Below are 20802 nucleotides of genomic sequence, written 5' to 3'. Positions count from 1 at the left end.
AAGATAATGGGATGCAAACCGGCATAAGTTTGACGCATAAAGATGAGATGCTCAAATAAGAGAGAGGGGTTTGTTTAATAGATTTTCTTCGGGCGAGTTCATGTTGTGGGATGAATATGGGATAATACAAGATGAGTGGTATAGGGAAGATGAGTGGTAAATGGGAAATGGTAAGTGGTAGGAGGGGATATTAAAGGGGTTTTATTAAATAAATAGAGAAACGTATATAAGGTGAATGCATGAAGGCATATAAATGAATACAATAAATGTTTTATTTAATAATAATATAATAAAAGATGGAAATTATGAATAATGAATTATGGAGAAATAATAGTGTAATAATGAGGACTCACCCAATGTTCAGAGAAATTTAAAATTAAATGCAGAAAAATTAATGAAAATTTTTATGTGTCTACAATATGTACATATATATACATATGTATATGTATATATCTACATGTATGTATAACTACACACACACACACACACGTGTGTGTGTGTGTGTGTGTGTGTGTGTCTACATGTATGTATAACTACACACACACACACACACACACACACATATATATGTATGTATGTATTTGTATATATACATATATATGTATATATACAAATATATATATATACACACACACACACACACACACACACACACACACACATATATATATATATATATATATATATATATATATATATGTATGTATACATATATATAGAGAGAGGGAGAGAAATACACACACACACACACACACACACACACACATATATGTATGTATATATATGTGTGTGTATATGTGTGTGTGTGTGTGTGTGTACATGTATATACATACATATATGCATACATATACATACACACATATGTATATGTATATGTATATGTTTATGTATTTGTATATGTATATGTAGATGTAGATATATGTACATGTATATGTATGTATATGTATTTATGTGTGTGTGTGTGTGTGTGTGTGTGTGTGTGTGTGTGTGTGTGTGTGTGTGTGTGCATATATACATATATATATGTACATGTAGGTATGTATATATATATATGTGTGTGTGTGTGTGTATGTATATATATATGCATATATGTATGTATGTATGTATGTATGCACATACATACATACATATGCACACACACATATGTGTGTGTGTATACATATATACATATATGTACATATGTGTACATATATGAGTGTATTTGTATCTATATATGTATACATATACATACATACACATATATACACTTATAAATGTGTGTATGTATGCATATACACACACATGCATACACACATTTGGGTGGGGAACCAGCAAAAGAAACTACATGAGGTTCTTCTTTGGCGTGCTCCAATTATGATGAAATGATGGTTTATGGATTTTATGGGTATTTTGGATGTAACGATAATATTAGTTTGATCCAAAATGTGACATCCTATTGAATCTTATACTTGTAAATCTAGCCTCCAATGTTAACTTTAGACACAACAAATAAATCCATTATCTCAAATGCTCTAAACCTTAATAATGAGCTTTGATTTACTCTAATAAGTTCTAAAATTCACTTGCCAAAAAAGCAATGAAAAGGAACCCCTAGAAGCGAGTATTTTTGTTATAAAAATAAAAAATAAATAAATAAATTATGCTCTAGATCATCATTCAATACAAGAGAGAGCACACTCAAGTTTTCAATAATTTACTATCTACAACCTAGATCCACAAAACTTAACAAGAAACAATCTCACAAACTCTAGTACAATATAAGATTTGACTATGGAATTAGTTATTCAAGATCAAAGAGCTTTAATGAATCATGCAAAGAGAACCACCCAAAGAATAATTATATTTTATTGATGGATGTAAACATTCAATGATGACTCTAAATTGCTCAAATGAAAGTCATAAGTGGATATATGTGGAATGCACCACCGAGATATGTGAATGTATATCCAAGTTTAGATAAAAGAGATGTAATCACATGTATATATGCAACATCTCTATCAAACTAAAAACATATATAATCCAAAACACAACACATAAAACCTAATAAGATACATATCTAAATAAATTTATCGTATCTTAAGTACATACAATACAATAAAATATTTAGCTAAATAACAAATTAAATAATGAACCAAATTTTAAATATATTGTATTGGTTGCAAATAAAATGTGGTAAATAGAGGTAAGAAAGGGTAATGAAAAGGGAGTCATCTATTCTCCATACAAAACAACACTTGACCAAAAACACAAAATCTTCAAATCACAACAGATGTTTATGTGATTTCTATTAGTTCGATCCTCTTAATCTGTTTTTTCAATACTGTAAAAATGAAAAAATTCCACTGAAAAACAATTACGATATGAAAATTTGTATTTTTGATCTTTGTATAGAAAATAAACATTATCAATAATATATATATATATATATATATATATATATATATATATATATATATATATATATATATATATATATATATATTATACACATTTGAGGTACCCATTCTTCTAGTACACGTTTCATTCAAACTCCTTTCGACCACTAAGGTTACTTTTGACCATTATTTTTAATGAATTTGAGTGTAGTAAGTATGGTGTCACATTTGGTGAGCAACTTTCTTATTTACAATTGTGGAATAATTCAGCTTGGACCCATTTAATGTGTTTGTTGAGTTTCTTTTTAACTATTAATTTGCCAACGAGTAAAAGGTTAAGAGTAACATTTGTGCAACCATTTTATTCTTGAAATCAACCCATAACCCCACGTATGTTAGCATTTTAGCATGTTAATAAACAAATTTTGCATTATCTAAAGTCTACTTGGAAACATATTTTAAACAGATTCCACATGGTAGGACAACAATTTGACATTTTTTTAAAAAATTGAGCATGTTCAAAACTAAAATATTTGATGGGCAATAATATTTTTTTTTATCTTACACCACGTTTAGTACCACTCTATGATGAGAAGCACTGGGTTGAGATTTCCAAACATGTGGTAGTTGAGAAAACACTCATTTAGTCTTCTCAAAATTGGTGAAGAAACCCTAAACAATTTTTTTTTATGTTGCTAGCATTATGGTTAAACATTAGTTTCTTCTTGTAGTATAGGAACAAATGATTTATCCAAATTGGTATCGTAAGGTCTTTATTTTATAACTTTTTCTTGAACTACAAGGTGAGATTTTTCAAAGATCTTAAATATTTCTTATTTACTTTTCTTCGTTTAGTTGAATGGAAGTGGTTAAAGTTTTTTTTCAATTTAGTTTAGGTATATATTTTTTTTATTGAGATTATAAAAGTTTTCATTTTGTTAAACTAAATTATGTATGTTAAGATTGATGTTTGTTTAAGTTGAATTGAATTTCTATAATCAGCAAAAAGATCTATTAGATTACAATTGTAAGACTTGTTCATAAGAGTATTCTATAAAAGTTCAATAAGATTTATGTTTTAAACAATTTTGCAGTATTTTTATTTTATTTTCTTCTTTTCTAAAATATTATCATTTGGAATTTTATGATAAAATAATTATATTAATTTTGATGACAAAAGATTTTATAAATCTAGATAAATATTATAGTTCCCTACAATGTTTAATAGTTAAAACTCTTCTATATGTTATCATTATCATCTTTATGGAGGGTATATAGATTCAAAAACATGATCTAACTATTTCCTTATTCATTTTGGTTCAATAGACTATCTAAAACATGTATTGGACCTACTAAAATTTTATCTTTCAAAGTATACATCATTTTTTTTAATTGGAAAAATGCATACACATTTTAATTAAAAATAATAATGTACAATAGAGATGCCTTTCAAGAGAAACACCTTCAAGGACAAATATAAATTTGACTACAACTAAAAAAAATATTTACAATGAGGAGTATAACAGGATGAAACCTTTAAGTGAAACAATATAATTGCAGTGTTCAAATTAGAATAAGAATGAAATCATTTCTCTCCAAGAGTATCAAGTTAATGCTCCTCTACAATGAAATGTGTAATTGTGAAAAGAGAGCCATGGTGATCTTTAGCAACAGCTACCCATTGGAATTGAACTTGCTTAAAATTGTTCCTTGAGCTCAAGGTTGTAGTTGCTTTTCTCTTTCAACGATTTAGCAAGAGAAGACTACTATAACATAATACAAGCAAATAAACCATGCATAATTAATTTTGTAGGACAAAAGGCATTAGGAAAAAATATTTGCATCTTAGTAGCCAAATATATAGCAAAATACATTGACAATAAGGTTTTGATCACAAATTCTAAGAGAAATGCAGTTCCAACAAATTTGATCTGCAACTTAATTTTATATTGAATATAGTACGTTAAAAGGTTAGAATTGTTTGTCAAATTTGTTGAGCATGATTACAAAACCAAAAAGCATGTTTAATGGTCTCCAACTTATGGAAGAACAAACATTTGGTGGAATGAGTTGGGAGAAAGGAGAGGTGTTTTCTCATAGCATCTTTATAATGGATGATTTTCCACGCAAGAAATTGTGCTTTAGCTTCATCTTTGGATTTCCAAATAGAAAGGCTCGAGGTGAACCACTCGGACTTAAACCAATTCACTCACCATTTCAAATTTAACCTTGGTTGTAAGTGAATTGGAGAAAGAATTTAATGACAGATTAACTTAAGAGGAAAAAAATTAATGTTATAACCTCCACTCTTTAAAAAAGTTGCAAGAAATGAGAGTAGAAAGTTTTAATTGGAGATTTAGAGGAACAACTTCTGAGACATTGTGAATAGCATTGATCATAGCATTAAACAATTTGAATGCCTATTTAAGATGCAAGTTCCTTTTCTAAGTAGATGAGGAGAAATCACAGATGTGCCTAAATTTGATGTCTTTTTTGAATAAGATCTTACTATGCAATTGAGAACAAAGAGAAAGAATTTTTTCATGAAATCATATCAATCAATTCCACCAAATATATGAAGATGAGAAGCTAGTCTCATAGCTAAGGTCTTGTCCATTCCATTCAAGAAGAGGAGATACTTGATGCCACGCTTTCCATATTCTTAAAAATTGTCTAGAAGCTCGAGATTTAAAGTATTTTGCAATAATGATTTTACCTTTCCACCTAACTTCTTTCCAAGCATAATTGGCTTTGGTAGTAGAAATTCTCTATCTAATAAGAGACTTCCATGGTGTTACTCCAAGAAGACTTCTAGTAATCCATTTGGTTATTAAGCATAATCCTTACGTATAGGGGTCAATCACTCCTAAACCTCCTTTGTTTTTTGGCTAAATGCAATGTGACCATGAAGTGATAGGATGACATTTTTACCCTCTAATTAATTGTGTTAGCTGATTATAACTGCTTTTTGAAGGGAGCCAACATAATGAAATGTAGACATGGTTGGCTATGATGATTTTATTAGCAATTTGGATATGACCAACCATCGAGAGAAATTTGTTTGACCAAATTTCAATCTTTCTTTTTAATTTGTGTATAAACCATTTCCACATTTCAAACAAAGAGACTCCTATCCCAAATGCGATGCCAAGGCATCTTGAAATCACACCATGAGTGTTGTATTTCCATCGGGGGGTATCCAAGGAGGTGGTTGATCAGTTAAAGTCATCCAAAATTCAAACTTATTAAGAGAGATTAGATAGCCAAAAGCATCACAATACAAGTCTAATATTTTAAGAGTGTTGTTGAGCTCCTCTTGAGAATTTTGAATGAAAAATAAGCTATCATCAGCAAAATGGGAATTCAAAGAAAATTCATCATTTGGCAGAGAAATGTCATGGATGATTTTTAATTGTTTTGAGTGATTTAGAACATATCCAAGGGCATCGAAAGTGAGAAAATAAAGCAAGGGAGTTAAGGGATAGCCTTCTCTTATAGATCTTTGAAGAGGAAAACTTTGAGTGATTGAACCGTTGATTGCTAAGAAGGCATCGGCATCTAAAGGGAGCTTTTCTGTGAGAAATGAGATTAGGACCAAAGCCTTATCCTTTATAAAAAATAGTATGAACAGTCATCTAATCTTGTCATATGCTTTGTCAAAATCCAGTGTCATGAGGAGGCAATTTTTCCAAGTTTGTTGAGCCCATTCCATGGTCTCCCAAGATAACACCAAGTTGTCAAGTATGAATCTTCCTCTTATAAATTCATTTTTCTCGAGTCTTAGAATCTCTTGCAATGTGTTCTTGGTTCTTTATAACAAACTATTTAATGAATATTACAAGGGTGAATGGAATGACTATAAAGTGAAAAGTTAGTTTGCATTTTAATATTATATGGTGATATAATTGTAGTATCGTAAATTGTACACCCTTAATTAGGGTTGTCCAATTTCATGCTTAGGTTAGCACATGCCTTAGTGTGTCTCATTTTGCATTTTAAAAATTATTTTAAGTATTTAATTAATTAATTTAATTTAATCTAAAGTCCTCTCTTATCATTCAACACATTATAAAATTGGGCCCTTAACCCTAAGTGTGCCTCTTTTATTTTATCATCTTTAATTAATTAATTAAATTAAATCCTAATAAAGCTCTATTTTGACCTTCAAGGCTCATTTTTGCATATCTAAACACCTTGGATTGACTTATCGAGCTAGATTTGGCTTTGTAATCACAATAACTTGCATCCCTAAAAATTTGGAAAAACATCGGTCGGACCATGGTGATTTGCCCTGGTCCAGACTTTTTCTCCTCGAATTTTGGGGTCATGTTTTGGTGGTATTATAATATTTAAATCTTGATTTGTGTTAAAATATATTGATTCTAAGTTGGCCTAAAAGTTATTTTAATTATGAAATTCCTATATAAGGCATCTCTCTCAATTCATTTTACATATAACAATTACACTTTATGTAAATGTTATCATCAATTTAAGAGCAGATCTGATTCAAGGAGCAGCAAGCTAAATCAAGGCATCTTCAATTTATGTTTTATCTATGATTTTATGTGATGTATTTTATGTGATTTATCATGTTATTTCACCAACACGTGAAGGACTTATCCTAAGAGCATTGCACCACCTATTGAAGGTATGATCATTTACATTCAAGGATTTCAGTCTTGCCCTCAAAAGGAAAGCTTTTCCATTTTAGTTCAAGTTCAATTTCTATTTCAATTAGGGTTAATTCCAAACCCGAGGTTTGACCTAAGGAAAATCACTATCCAAGATCCCCCTTTCTTTCCTTCTTGTGTGCAATTTCAGGTTGTAATGGAGAAAAACTAGGGTTTCCACCATTAGAGGGATGAAAACCGATAATTTACCATTACATTCAAAAGAGGTATGAATCCAATAGATCCAATCCCAAATCAAGAATGATAAGGATAGAATAGTGATTGGACTTAGGGGAGGTGTGAATTATCTTACCCTCTTTTGTGAGTTGAAACACTGAATTAAAATAAAGTGTTGAAAATGAAGGTAAAAATTTGGAAATAGTGAGCTAAAGATGCGAGATTTTCATGTGCACCTGGATTTGAGCAATATATGAAGATTTTGATCTGATCCCTAAAAAAGCTCCAAAAATGTCGAGACCAGTATGCCCCGTCACCCTAGTCCTCCTATTTTTTCGCATGCCAAAGAGGTTTGATTCATCTCTGTAAATAATGCCTATTTTGAAGAGTACAACTTCATACATGTTTCTTGCACACAAAAAGAAAGTGGAATAGGTTGGGAATAGGGGTTGCCTAAGTCAAACCTTGGTGAAGGAATTAACCTTGAATGAAATATTGCAAATACTGAAATAAAATGATGGAAGGATATACCTCAGATTTGCAATGACTGATAATGATACTTTGCTTCTTGAATGTAATTGCATATGTTGTATGAAATGGCATGAACATGAAAAAAACCTAACCACACACACATGCTTACAAATGAATGATGTAATTATGCTCCATAATTGATGAATGAAGAATGCTTGAATGCTTGATGATCATAATTTTGCATGTCTCTTATGATGTGTTGTTGTTATGAAAATGAGAGGGGAAACCCTCCTTATATACTTTCCCATTGAAAAATGTATCAATTTTCCAATATAGGTTGACACAGGGAGAGATTCCCAGCTCATTTTTTAAGTTGCAAGAGGGGGCCAAAGAGAGGCCTAATTAAGGGAGACCAAAGTGTGGCACCCTGATCCCAATGAGGTTCAAAACGCTATGCCCTGGTCCTATCCCTTTTTAGGGCTGGGACAAGGGGGTTATGTGATGGATAAAGTGAAAACAAGACCCAATTTGCATGGTATAAGCATAATTAGGCCTTAATTAGGTATAAGGATGTGGACACTAAGGTGGGGGCCCCAAATGCGGTCAAAATTGCAAAGGGGTGCAATTTTAGGATGCTACACAAGTATCCAATGGAGCTTGAAAGATCAAAACATCTTCAATACTCAGAGACAAAGTATTCAATCAAAATTAAGCAGAAACTTCCTAGACCAGAGCACTCAGTGCCCTAGTCCTGGTGGACTAGAGCATCCAACACCTTAGTCCCCTAGGACCAAGGCGCCCAATGCCCCAATCCTCCCCAATCAACTCCAAATTTAATAGGCAAGGTCCAGATCAACTCAGTTTGCAGATTTCCAGTTTCTAGCCCAGTCTGGTAACCAAAACCAAAGTGCCCAGCACCTCGGTTTGGCTCAATTGAACCCAATTTTCAGTATCAAGTGCACAACAGAATTCCATTCTCATATTTGCACTTGTTATCTCAGTTCTATTAATTTATCAATCTTTGTCTTACTATTTTAGTCACTTGTATTCTTCTTCGTTGCATAGTTTCACATCCTCCCATACTTTTCACATTCCCTTTCATAGCAGCAAAGGAATAGAAACTCTAAAAGTATTCATTGACTCTCTTTCACAAGAGTTAGTCAAAGAGAATCACTACTTTAGGTGCTTCTATATTCCAATGTAGGAATGAAAATGGAGTTAGGTCCCAATACTACCTGATTCCATTTTCATCCATCACATTTTGGTGAACCTAACATATTTCATGCTTAATTTTGATATACTGTATTAGATCTAACTATTTATGCATTTTAAAATTCAAATTTGCACTCGTAGATTGAATTTCTAATTGAATTTCATAAATTTAGAGCTTAAATTCATTAAAAAACCCCTAATTTGTAATTCCAAAATTAACGTGGGTTGCATAATTTTCCAAGTGTGTTTTCAGATTTAGATGCATTCATTTCATAGTTTACTTAAAATAAAATAAAATAAAATAAACTTGTTTTATGCATTTTATGTATTTGCATGCTTTAGATCATTTTGTTGCAACAGTTAGCATTTCTTTTCAAAATGTCAAATTACTCTTTGCAAGACTATAATGTCTTTGACAATTCATTTTCTTATAATGATTATCCTTTTGAAGAAGCATATAGTAGAGAATAACTTCAGGAGGCTCTTGATGGTTTCCTTTGTCCTAAGTCTTCCAAACCATCCTTTTGCCAAACGTTAATCAAAATAATGTGTAAGCCAATTAGTAGTGATGATCATGAGATGTTGGATGAAACTCTTGAGGACTTCATCCTTCCTTCTTAATCATCCTCTAAATCTCCAACAATTCACAAGGATATTGTCATGCATGACAATCTGCTTTATGAACCTTTATCTTCTATCAATCATATTTATGAAGAAGATTTTGTGATAATAGAAGTTGATGTGGTTGGCAATGATCTTTATCAAGCTTTACCTTTTAGATATGAAGCCTTAATAAACCATGATAATTCATCTCCTAAATATTCCCTTGTTCATGAGGATACTTTGGTTCAAGAAAACATTATCAACACTTCTTTTACAACTCTTCCTCTTAAGAATGAAGTTTTGAAAATTGATGTTGACCTTTCTCCTAAAATATGTCTCTCATAAGAATATCTTAGAGGAAGAGGATGATATCATAAACACCTTCCTTAATATTACTTTAACTTCCATACACGGTACCTCTCCTACAGAAGAAGCATTGATGGACATTGATTTACCCTCTCCCAAATTTGATCCTAGTAATGAGGGCACATTAGTGCAATAAGAGGTTATAAGGACTTCTTTCAAAGATCTCCCTCCTAAGGATGAATCTATGAAGAATGATGTTTATCCTAAAAATTACCTCCCCCATAAAGATCATTTGGTGCAAGTGAATGATATTGTAGCTACCTTTCCTAGTGATACCATATCTTCTTTTTATTTCAATGGATTTCCCACTGGAGATGAAGCATTAATGAATCATGTTTGTCCTTCTCCTAAATATCATCTTACCCATAAAGATAATTTGGCACAAGAGGATGAAGTCATTACAAATTTCTTTAATGCTCTTCTTCTAAAGATGTATCATTGGAGAACAAAGAGATCAATCAAATTAATACCATTCATGTTTCTAGCTATGAGAAGCCTAAACCCAAAGAACCTCCCAATATCCTAAAAGTTGCAAAATGCATATATGAAAGAGGTGATATGGAAAGACAACTAGAAAAAAAATATGGTTTTGAAATACAACGAACATTTAATGCTTGTGTCAAAAATAAAGATCCAAATGTTCTTCTCACTTATCTGTCTTCCCCCTCTCACCCTAAGAAACACATCTATAAGGACCTTGTTGAGAAACTCCATGATATCTTAGCTAAGATCTCCCTTTGGGACTTGATTAAAAATTCACCTTCACATCATAGGTTGATCCAACAAGCCTTTCATAAGGTGGTTCATCATTCTTCTTCTAAACCAAATGATATTACATTCTCACAATATGAATTGCCTTCTATAGAGGTTAAATATAGAAATGACCCCCTAATGATTACTCCTTGTATTTATGAACAAAACATAAGAGGTACCTTAATTGATAATGGGTAAACACTTAACATTTGTTGTGTTTCTTTATTAGACAAGATAAGTTGCGATCATTCTTCTATTCAACTTGATCCTCTTTGTGTTTGTGGCTTTGATAATGTTCCTAGAGACACACTTGGCATAGTCATATTACCTATCAAAGTAGGACCTGTGACTTTACCTACTCCTATTCATGCCATGCCCAACAATATTAATTATAACCTTCTTCTAGGTAGACCATGGATACATGCTATGAAAGTAGTCCCTTCTAATCTTCATCGCGCAATCAAATTCATATATAATAATGAAAACACAATGAAGGCTAATCCTAATCCTTATGATTTTGTTTATGGTGAAGTAGGATGCATTTCTCCATTTAATAATATGATTCCTTCAACAACACAATCTCCTATCAATGATGCTTCTTTAGCAAAGAATTGGGGTACATTAGACTTTATATGTTCCTTCAATGGGTATAAAATCCCTCAATCAAAGAATGAATCCTTGAAGGAGCCTTATGTGTCATTTATCCAAACTTCTTCTAAATCAAATCTCATCTCTCCTTCCAACACTTGTCTTGATGATGACGAGGGCTCTTTAGATTTTCATACTAGGAATGAACCCTCTCCTCTAGACATTTCAACACATATATTTGATTCTAGACACATGGATACAATGGTAATGTTTTAGGATGTGTGCAAAAAAAATTTGATGGTCATGACAAATTTGCATGACACTTTTCCCAAGAAGGTTTAGGTTTCCAAAGTGCTCTTTTGTCGACATCCCCTTCCCCATTGTCTAATGCATCCATGTCTTCTTACAGCTTCTCATCACAACAAGAGTATCATGTATGAGTTTCTTAAAGCCAACTTGATTACTCTCCCTTTAAAGAATCAAAGAAATAATCGTTAAGAAAAATCAACATGATTCTTCTTTTTGCAAGTATCATCAAATCCCTGGCCATGCCACTAATGAATGTCATGTTTTAGCGAATTCAACCACTTATTGTAATTGGTACTATTCAAATACTAGATGGCAATGATTTTGTCTCTCATATTTTTCCTTTTACATAACATTTAAGTTCCTATTATGTTGCTCCTCATTATGTGACATTGGTAGCTTTCTTATTGGGGGCTCATTGTCATTCATGCTAGTACAATTTCAAGTGCAATCATACTTTGGTAGCAATATAATAGTATTTTTATTCTTGTCTCCGTGCTTGGGGGGGAAGAATAGCCTTTCAATCATCCATTATTTCTAAGGACTCACTTTCCCTTTGTGAAGTAGGGCCTATATTAAGGATCTCTTATCGATTGTGGAGGTGTATATCCCTATTGAGGATATCCTCCCTCTTATTATAAAAAGTATCTCTAATGAAGATCTTATCCTTGCCCTATAAGTGCATATCCTTAATTGGACCTCTTCCTTAGTCTTGAAAGTCTATAATCATTTATCAAATTCTTCTCTTTATTGAGTTGTATCTTTTACAATGAGCCCTTCTATATTGTGATATGAATCCCTGCTGAGGATATTTTGCTTATTTTAGAAGAGTGTTTATTTTATAAATTATCTATCTATGGTGTCCTTGTCTCCATTCTTGGGAGGCAAGAATAATTTTTCAACTCTCTCTCTCTCTCTCTTTCTAAAGATGGCCCGTTTCCTTTGTTGAGTTGCATATTTCATAATTTGATGTCATTTTCTACGAGTGTGTGTGCATTCCTTGTTTGAAATGGTACATCTCTTATGAATAATCTCTCTCTAGCGAAAATGTACAATCCTAAGAATCCACATTGGAGAAGGTGTGTATTATTGGTCCTCTTCTCCTTCCAAGATGTCATCTTTATTAAGGATCTCCTCTACTCTTGGAGGTTATGTACAGATCTCTTCCTCCTTTGTTAATCATGCATCCCTCAAAAGGATCCAAGCTTTACATTTGTTGCAAGATGTCTCTTTTACAATTATCTCTTCCTTTCTTAAAGAAACAAAGCCTATTAAGGAGTCTTTCTTTCTAGCTTGAAATGCATGAATTATTGATCAACGAATACCTCCTTGGTGTTGAAGGTGTGTGTCCTTGTTTCTATCTACCTTAAGATATCAACATAGGAATATGTTGACATCTTAAGGGGGGGCATATATGGGGCCTCCTAGTTGCATTCTTGACTATCGATTGTCAATATGGGATTGTTGCATACTCATTTTTCATCCCTATTGTATCCATCATTATTGCATCTATGTGCTTAATCCTCATTTCATTTATCAATATGGGATTGTTGCATCATCATGCTTCATCCTCATTTTATGTATCATTTATCTTATGCAAGGTGTTCATTCTCGAAACCAGAAAAAACAAAGTCTTACATGAGATGCTTCATGCTTGAAACTAGACAACATATGCAGCAAGATGAGTGGAACTAGAAAAACACAGCTAGACTATTTTGAATCTCCTCCCCAACATGGATCATCTAGCTTGATGCAACTTGCTAGCCAATAGAATTCATGTCCCTTTTTTCTCTCTCATGAGCCCATAGCATATAACACATTTTCTAGCGTTGGATCATGGTTTCTTGTGTTTTAATTTGGTGTACATCCTTGTTCTTTCTATAAGTCCACTTTTGCTCTTGCAATAACATGCCAAGAATGATATTAGTGGTTGAGACATTATGATTGTCAGGGTCTCGTCAATTAGTTGACTTGGATATTTTTGTTTTAGCACTAACATTGTTTTCTCTTGATTATACTTGAAGGTTACTTGCATGGATTAATAGGATCCTATGCTTGGGAGATTGATCATCCCTCAGTATTATCCTATCCCAATTTTTTCTTTCTCTCGGATGCTCTATCTCTCATCTTCCTACTTTATCGAGAGTATGACCATAAGATCATACTCTGCTAAAGTGGCGGCTAAATGTATCGGCATACATTGTACACCCTTAATTAGGGTTGGCCAATTTCACGCTTGGGTTAGCACCCACCTTAGTGTGGCCCATTTTGGATTTTAAAAATTCCTTTAAGTATTTAATTAAATCTAAAGTCCTCTCTTATCATTCCACACATTATAAAATTGGGCCCTTAACCCTAATGTGCCTCTTTTATTTTATCATCTTTAATTAATTAATTAAATTAAGCCCTAATAAAGTCCTATTTTGCACTTGAAGGCTTACTTTTGTATATCTAAACACCTTGGATTGATGCATTGAGCTAGATTTGGATTGCTCTCAGATGCTCTATCTCTCATCTTCATACTTTATCAAGAGTATGACCATAAGATCATACTCCGCTAAAGTGGCAGCTAAATGTATCGGCATACATTGTACACCCTTAATTACGGTTGTCCAATTTCATGCTTGCATTATCACCCACCTTAGTGTTGCCCATTTTGGATTTTAAAAATTCCTTTAAGTATTTAATTAAATCTAAAGTCCTCTCTTATCATTTCACACATTATAAAATTGGGCCATTAACCCTAATGTGCCTCTTTTATTTTATCATCTTTAATTAATTAATTAAATTAAGCCCTAATAAAGTCCTATTTCTCACTTGAAGGTTTATTTTTGTATATCTAAACACCTTGGATTGACGCACTGAGCTAGATTTGGCTTTGTAATCACAATACCCTGCATCCCTAAAAAATTGGAAAAAAGTCAGTTAGACCATGGTGATTCGCCCTAGTCCCGACTTTTTCTCCCCGAATTTTGGCATCATGTTTTGGCGATATTATAATGTTTAAATATTGCTTTGTGTGAAAATATATTGATTCTAAGTCAGTCTAAAAGTGATTTTAATTATGAAATCCCTATATAAGGCATCTCTCTCAATTCATTTTTCATATTAAAAATTACACTTTATATAAACATTATAATCAATTCAAGAGCAAATCTGATTCAAGGAGCAACAGGCTACATCAAGGCATCTTATTTATGTTTTATCTATGATTTCATGATGGGTTTTATGTGATTTATCTTGTTATTGCACAAACACATGAGGATTTATCCTAAGAGCATTGCACCACCTATTGAAGGTATGATCATTTACATTCAAGCATTTCAGTCTTGCCCTCAAAAGGAAAGCTTTTCCATTTTAGTTCAATTTTTATTTCAATTAAGGTTAATTACAAACCCGAGGTTTGACCTAAGGCAAACCCCTATCCATAACCCCCCTTTCCTTACTTCTTGTGTACATTTTTAGGTATCCAGTGGAACCAAGAAGATCAGAATAGCTTCAAGACTCAGAGACAGAGCATTCAACCAAAATTTAGCAAAACTACCTAGACCAAAGCGCTCAGCGCCCTCGTCCACTAGGACCAGGGTGCCCAACTCCCCAGTCCCCCAAGACTAGGGCCCAGCGCCCCAATCCTCCCTAATTTGCTCCATATTTGAGAGGCAGGGTCTAGATCAACTCAGTTTGTAGATTTCTTATTTCTGGCTCAATCTAGTAACAGGGTCCAAAGCGCCTAGCACCTCAGTCCGGCTCAATCGGGCCCAATTTTCAGTATCAGGTGCACAACAGAATTCCATTCTCAGATATCCAGTTGTTATCTCAGTTCTGTTAATTTATCATTATTTGTCTTACTGTTTTAGTCACTTGTATTCATCTTCTTTGTGATAGTTTCACATCATTTCATATTTTGCACATTCCCTTTCATAGCAGCAAAGGAATAGAAACCCTAAAAATATTCCTCGAATCTCTTTCACAAGAGTTAGTCAAAGAGAATTACTCCTTCAGGTGCTTCCATATTCCAATGTATGAATGAAAGTGGAGTTAGGTCCTAATACTACCCAATTCCATTTTCATCCATCACAATAATATTTCATGATGACTAAATGGTTGTCAAATCTTTAAATTTTTTAACGCAATAATGGTAGTTTGTAAAAATCAAAATGGAATTGATTTTGTTAGAATGATATTGGTTGAGACTGAAAAGCTATGACATGTTTATGAGTAATGATTAATAGAAGTTATTTTTTCTTAGTCATCAGTGTATAAGAGAGAGTACAACTAATAGGCTTCCCTCAACACATAGTGAAAAGTATAGGTAGAATGGATGTTCACCCATGAAAGTATTATTACTACCATGTCCATAATCAAAACACTAAGTGACTTGTTGAAATTTTATTGAAAAAATTAAAATTAACAGATTTTCTCATAAGATACTTTGTCTTTATTACAATCACTTAAATTGAGTTACTCTGTTTTATAAATTTACCTAAAATTTTACTTCATAAATTAAGTTATAATTTTGTCTAAGTGTCCCTTTTAAGTTAAATAAAAAAAACAAGTTGGTTGTTGACAACCGAAAGTATTTAAAGAGAAATTGTGAAGACATTATTTTGGGGAGGATAATATACATGTACTATTGTAGTTCACTATCACTCTAAGGTTATTTCATATAACCTAATCAAAATCGAGATTATATATTATGTATGCAATGGATTATGGAAACATCATTTATATGAACTAAGTATTTAATTGCATAAATCAAGTTATAATTTTTTTTTATTATTAATCTAATTGCTTGATATTATATTAGTTTAATCATTGTTAACTATTAAATGTTATAATTTTATGGTAGTAATGATCAACTTCTCCATTTTGCCAAAATGATTTCATACTTATTGTATGATTTTTCCTGTATATGAACAATTTGGATTTATTATAATATTAAGAGATATTATTCAAGGCTAAATGAGATGTATAAACTTGTTATATTTAATTAATAAAACTCACTCATTATTTTTGGTCTCAGCATCACTCCATTATATATTATGATGATTATACTTTATTTTTTGTGTTTTTCTTATTAACTTCGATTAGACATTTTTTATTTTTAGTTTAGTTTTTTTATATATCTTATTTAATTTTCCTTTTAAAAATGAAAAGCATATAAATAAAAAAATTTATTCTTTCTTTTTTTCTAGTTATTCCACCCACTATAATTTGTCAATAATCCTCATCTTGAATAATCGATTGACAACATATTTGTTAAGTATTTTAAATCTCTCATTTCATTCATGGATAAGACAATCTAATTTGGATGTATTTTAAATTATGATTCAAGATAATCTATAATATGCTCAACCGGTTAATGTGCACTTGTAATAATATTTAAGTAGTCAAGCTAATGATGATAGTGCTCGATAAAGTAGTTGCTTTTATGTTGAAGCTTGACAAGAAAATAATGGATAAAATTGGATTGATTGATTCAATTGAGAAGAGGGTCCTACTAGGAATTAAGGATGAGTGTAATCTAATGAAGCTTTTAGATCAATGGAAGGGTGAACTTATTACCACAAGTCCTAAACTTGTATCCTCTATATGTGAAGAAGATGAATGGAATATGGGAAAAATTAATACTACAATGGATGAATTATTTGCCCTTGAGAACTAAGTTTTGATAGCTTTAGCAAGGAAACTAGGACAATTATGGATGTCAAATATACAATACATAATGAGAAAATTAATAAAATTCAAGACTTTCAATGGCCTTATGAGAAGATGCTCATTTCTTTGGAAGATAATTATATTGAATAGGAATATTTGCATTTCAATCGATCGTCAGATTCCAATGGATGAAATCCAGATTAGTGGATGATCTAATTTTGGTATTTTTGAAGCAGTGCAATTTTTTTGATCTAACCAAACAACTCAATCATTAAGATTGGATAATTTTACCGGCAATATGTGATCTATTAATGTATTTCAAATGTAAAATTTTATATTAGAATGGCACAAGTTCCCAAAAATATTTTGTAACTAAAAAGTCAAATATGTAACAAAAAGGATCAAATTTTTATTCTATAATCAAATATAGTGGAAATTTCTTTTATCATTGGAGATATTCAATATGAGAAGTGAGTGTTCTGAGTTGTACAACAGATTTTACATGTAAGTGGAACACTTTGTATGACATTTTTTTCTATTTAGATTGAAGTTAATATGCAAAACACTTTGTGTTTGTTATTTGCAAATTTATCCTTAAATTCATGCACTTTCCTTTTAAATAAACATGTCAAGGGTTTTTGAGTTCATCTATATACATTTTTTATATGGTGTATCTTATTCATTGCTTCTATATAAGTAATGGACTAAATATGCTCTAAATAAGATATGGAGAGATGTGCATTGTGGTAAGGGATCACTTAATATAGTTGTAGATAATACCCTTTCTTGGATATATCATTGTAAGGTAGTGATAAATTGAATTTTGTTGTCAGAAAAAGACATTTGCATGTGAGAATTTGACTGTGTAGCCCTGGATAAGTGATGATCTAAGATTTTTCTTGGTCCAAAACCTAAGTTCTATAACCATAAAAATACAAAATCACTTTAATCTTTTAATGTGTTCAAGTTGTTGCATGTTCTCAAGATGTTGTTATGAATATTTACTAATGATATATCAAATCTGCTAATAATCATACAAATCTTATTAAAAGGTGAGAATGTTTCTACTTTAATCAATATCTCAATATATAAGGGTCATCAATTCATTGTAATAAGGGCTACCCTTGGAGGTCTAACAAAACATAAAGTGCAAAGGAGAACAAGGTAATTGTCTCCTCTTCATTGGCCACTAATTTGAGAGTATTAAAGATTAAAGATAGCTACTTTATAGAGATAATGAGACAATTAGTTGGAAAAACCAATAAGGCCTATTATATTAAATGTAATATTTTATCTAATACAATCATGAATGACCTTCTTTATGGTATTTTTTTGTAAAAGTTTCTCATGTAAATTTATGTTTCATTTGTATCTATGACTTGTGTATTACTTTAGGTGTTTCCTTTAATGTTTCATATTTGAATTGTATAGAGATAATTAATATTTTATCGTAATCTTAAGGTGTTCCAATATCCCCATCTATCAATCATCCATATCAAAAGTTATTCACATCAATGATTTTTGTGTTAAGAATTATTTGGCTTATTAGATCACTAAATCACTTTCTCTTGCATAATTTTTTTGTTTATTCTAGAAATGTCTAGTTCCTACCCATATTTATTACTCATCCTATTGGGTGCTCTTGAAAGAATCTTATCAAAAGCTTGAGAAAATTTTAAGATATTTATTATGGGCCTCCTCTAAGTACGGTAATATTTTCATAGGGTTGCTTGGGAGTTTTGTTGTCTCCCTCATGACTTGAGTGAATTTGTCCTCTTGGCATTTAATGTTAGGGTTTAGCTTTATGTGCTAAGTGGATTGTAGAGCCCTTGAGGTTGATAAACACTTAGAAATAATGCTTTTTCATTGTATTATTCTAGGGCTCCTCATGATCAAAAATATTGAAAGGCCTAGGTTTTAATTATGTTCTCATTATGAAGAAGCATGTTTAGATCCAAGGCACGTTTGTCACAAAAAACATAAGGAAGGCATAGGTAGCTATCGACTCATGGCTTCCATGGAAAGGGAATTATTTTCATAATGGAATATCTATCAATTATCCCATTTTGTGGTATGTGATCACTTGCTAAGATATACATTTTTCTAAGATTTCTTAGGTTTGTCCTCTAATTTTTTTTAATAGAGCCTTTAAGACTCTTGTTGATCTTTTTCAAGGGCCAACAAAAAATTTGTTGTCAACCTAAGGCTAAATTGAAATGAAGGCACTCCATTCAATAATTTGAATCCTTCCATATTGATGTTGGTTTTATTCTTGTACAAAATCTATAGAATATTGGAGTGAGAAAGTTTAATCCTTGATGGTTGTTTGTATTAAGTTGTCTCAAGCTTTGAGTCCTAACATTGATAATTGGTTTAATTAATTATTTGGTGCATATTTATTTATTCTAAGTTGAGTATTTCCTAACTTTGACATTCATCTTATGGGTCCTCTTGGAGAGGTGGCATCCTGCATGGCAAGTGATGTGTATGGCATGTTTCCTATTTTGTAGGAGATAATATTATGATGTAATCCCTATCTTTTAAGAAATAAATGGCCACTCTAGAAGCCATATTATTTAGTGGATTGAAGTCAATAGTTTCCATGTTGAAGAGAAAATAGATATGGAAATCTCCTATATTGAGCAGAGAGACTTGTTGTGCAATTTCTATTCTAGAACAAAGAAAAAAACATTTTTTTGTTTTTATCTTTCCTTGGCACCAAAGCAATAGATACGGATTCTTTTCCTAAAGGAGGATGCCTAAGGATGGGGAGTTTTTTGTTTGGATTAGTAGGATGGAGTTGGAGCCATAAATGTTGAGATTCTTTTAACTTTTCTCTTTGATGAAGTTGGAGAATGCTTTGTTAGGTGCCTAGCTTGTACACCATTATATCCTTATTATGTAATTCATTATTTTATGATGGGTTGAATATTTTTATGGCACCATTATGGTACTAAAATAATTCTAAGTTCTAGAAGACTCCTGAAGTGCATAAGCTCTAATAAATTGTATTGTAATCTTCTACTTGAATAATACATTTAAGCTGGGTGTTTTGGAGTGTGGGTTTTTCTCAAAAGGGTTTTTGTACGTAAATCATTGTGTTGTGGTTTGTTGATTTTTATTGTTTAAAAATGAAATTTAAATATGCATCTGTTTTCTTTTGTATTGAACAAGGGTTTGAGATAATTTTGCAACAGTGTCCAATGTAAGCTTGGTGTAGGAAGTTGCTTCCATGTACTCAACTTCCTTTCAATGGTAGGACTTATAATGGTATCGCAGTACCTTATTTCATAATTGTAAACCTTGCAAACAATAAGTTTGGCTCTCTCTAAATTTGCATATGATGCAAAAACTTGGTGATGTAAGGGAGTTACAATGATCAACTAACTCATGGCAACATACATTCTAAATTATTTAGTCACCCATTCTTAAATTGAAGCTTGCTCACTTTTCTTTTGTGAATTAAATACCAAGGTCTTCCTTTCAGTTCTACATTGATCCATTTGGGACTTGTCAATCCTCTATGTCGTTTTTACAAACACCAAGAAATTTTTAAACATCTTTTTTTATTTCACACTATAGTTTGGTACGCTTGTAATTAGATCATGACTTATGTAAGTTTT

Source organism: Cryptomeria japonica, chromosome 9 (assembly GCF_030272615.1).
Source record: "Cryptomeria japonica chromosome 9, Sugi_1.0, whole genome shotgun sequence".
In the NCBI taxonomy this organism is placed as follows: Eukaryota; Viridiplantae; Streptophyta; class Pinopsida; order Cupressales; family Cupressaceae; genus Cryptomeria; species Cryptomeria japonica.
This window is presented reverse-complemented; position numbering follows the sequence as displayed.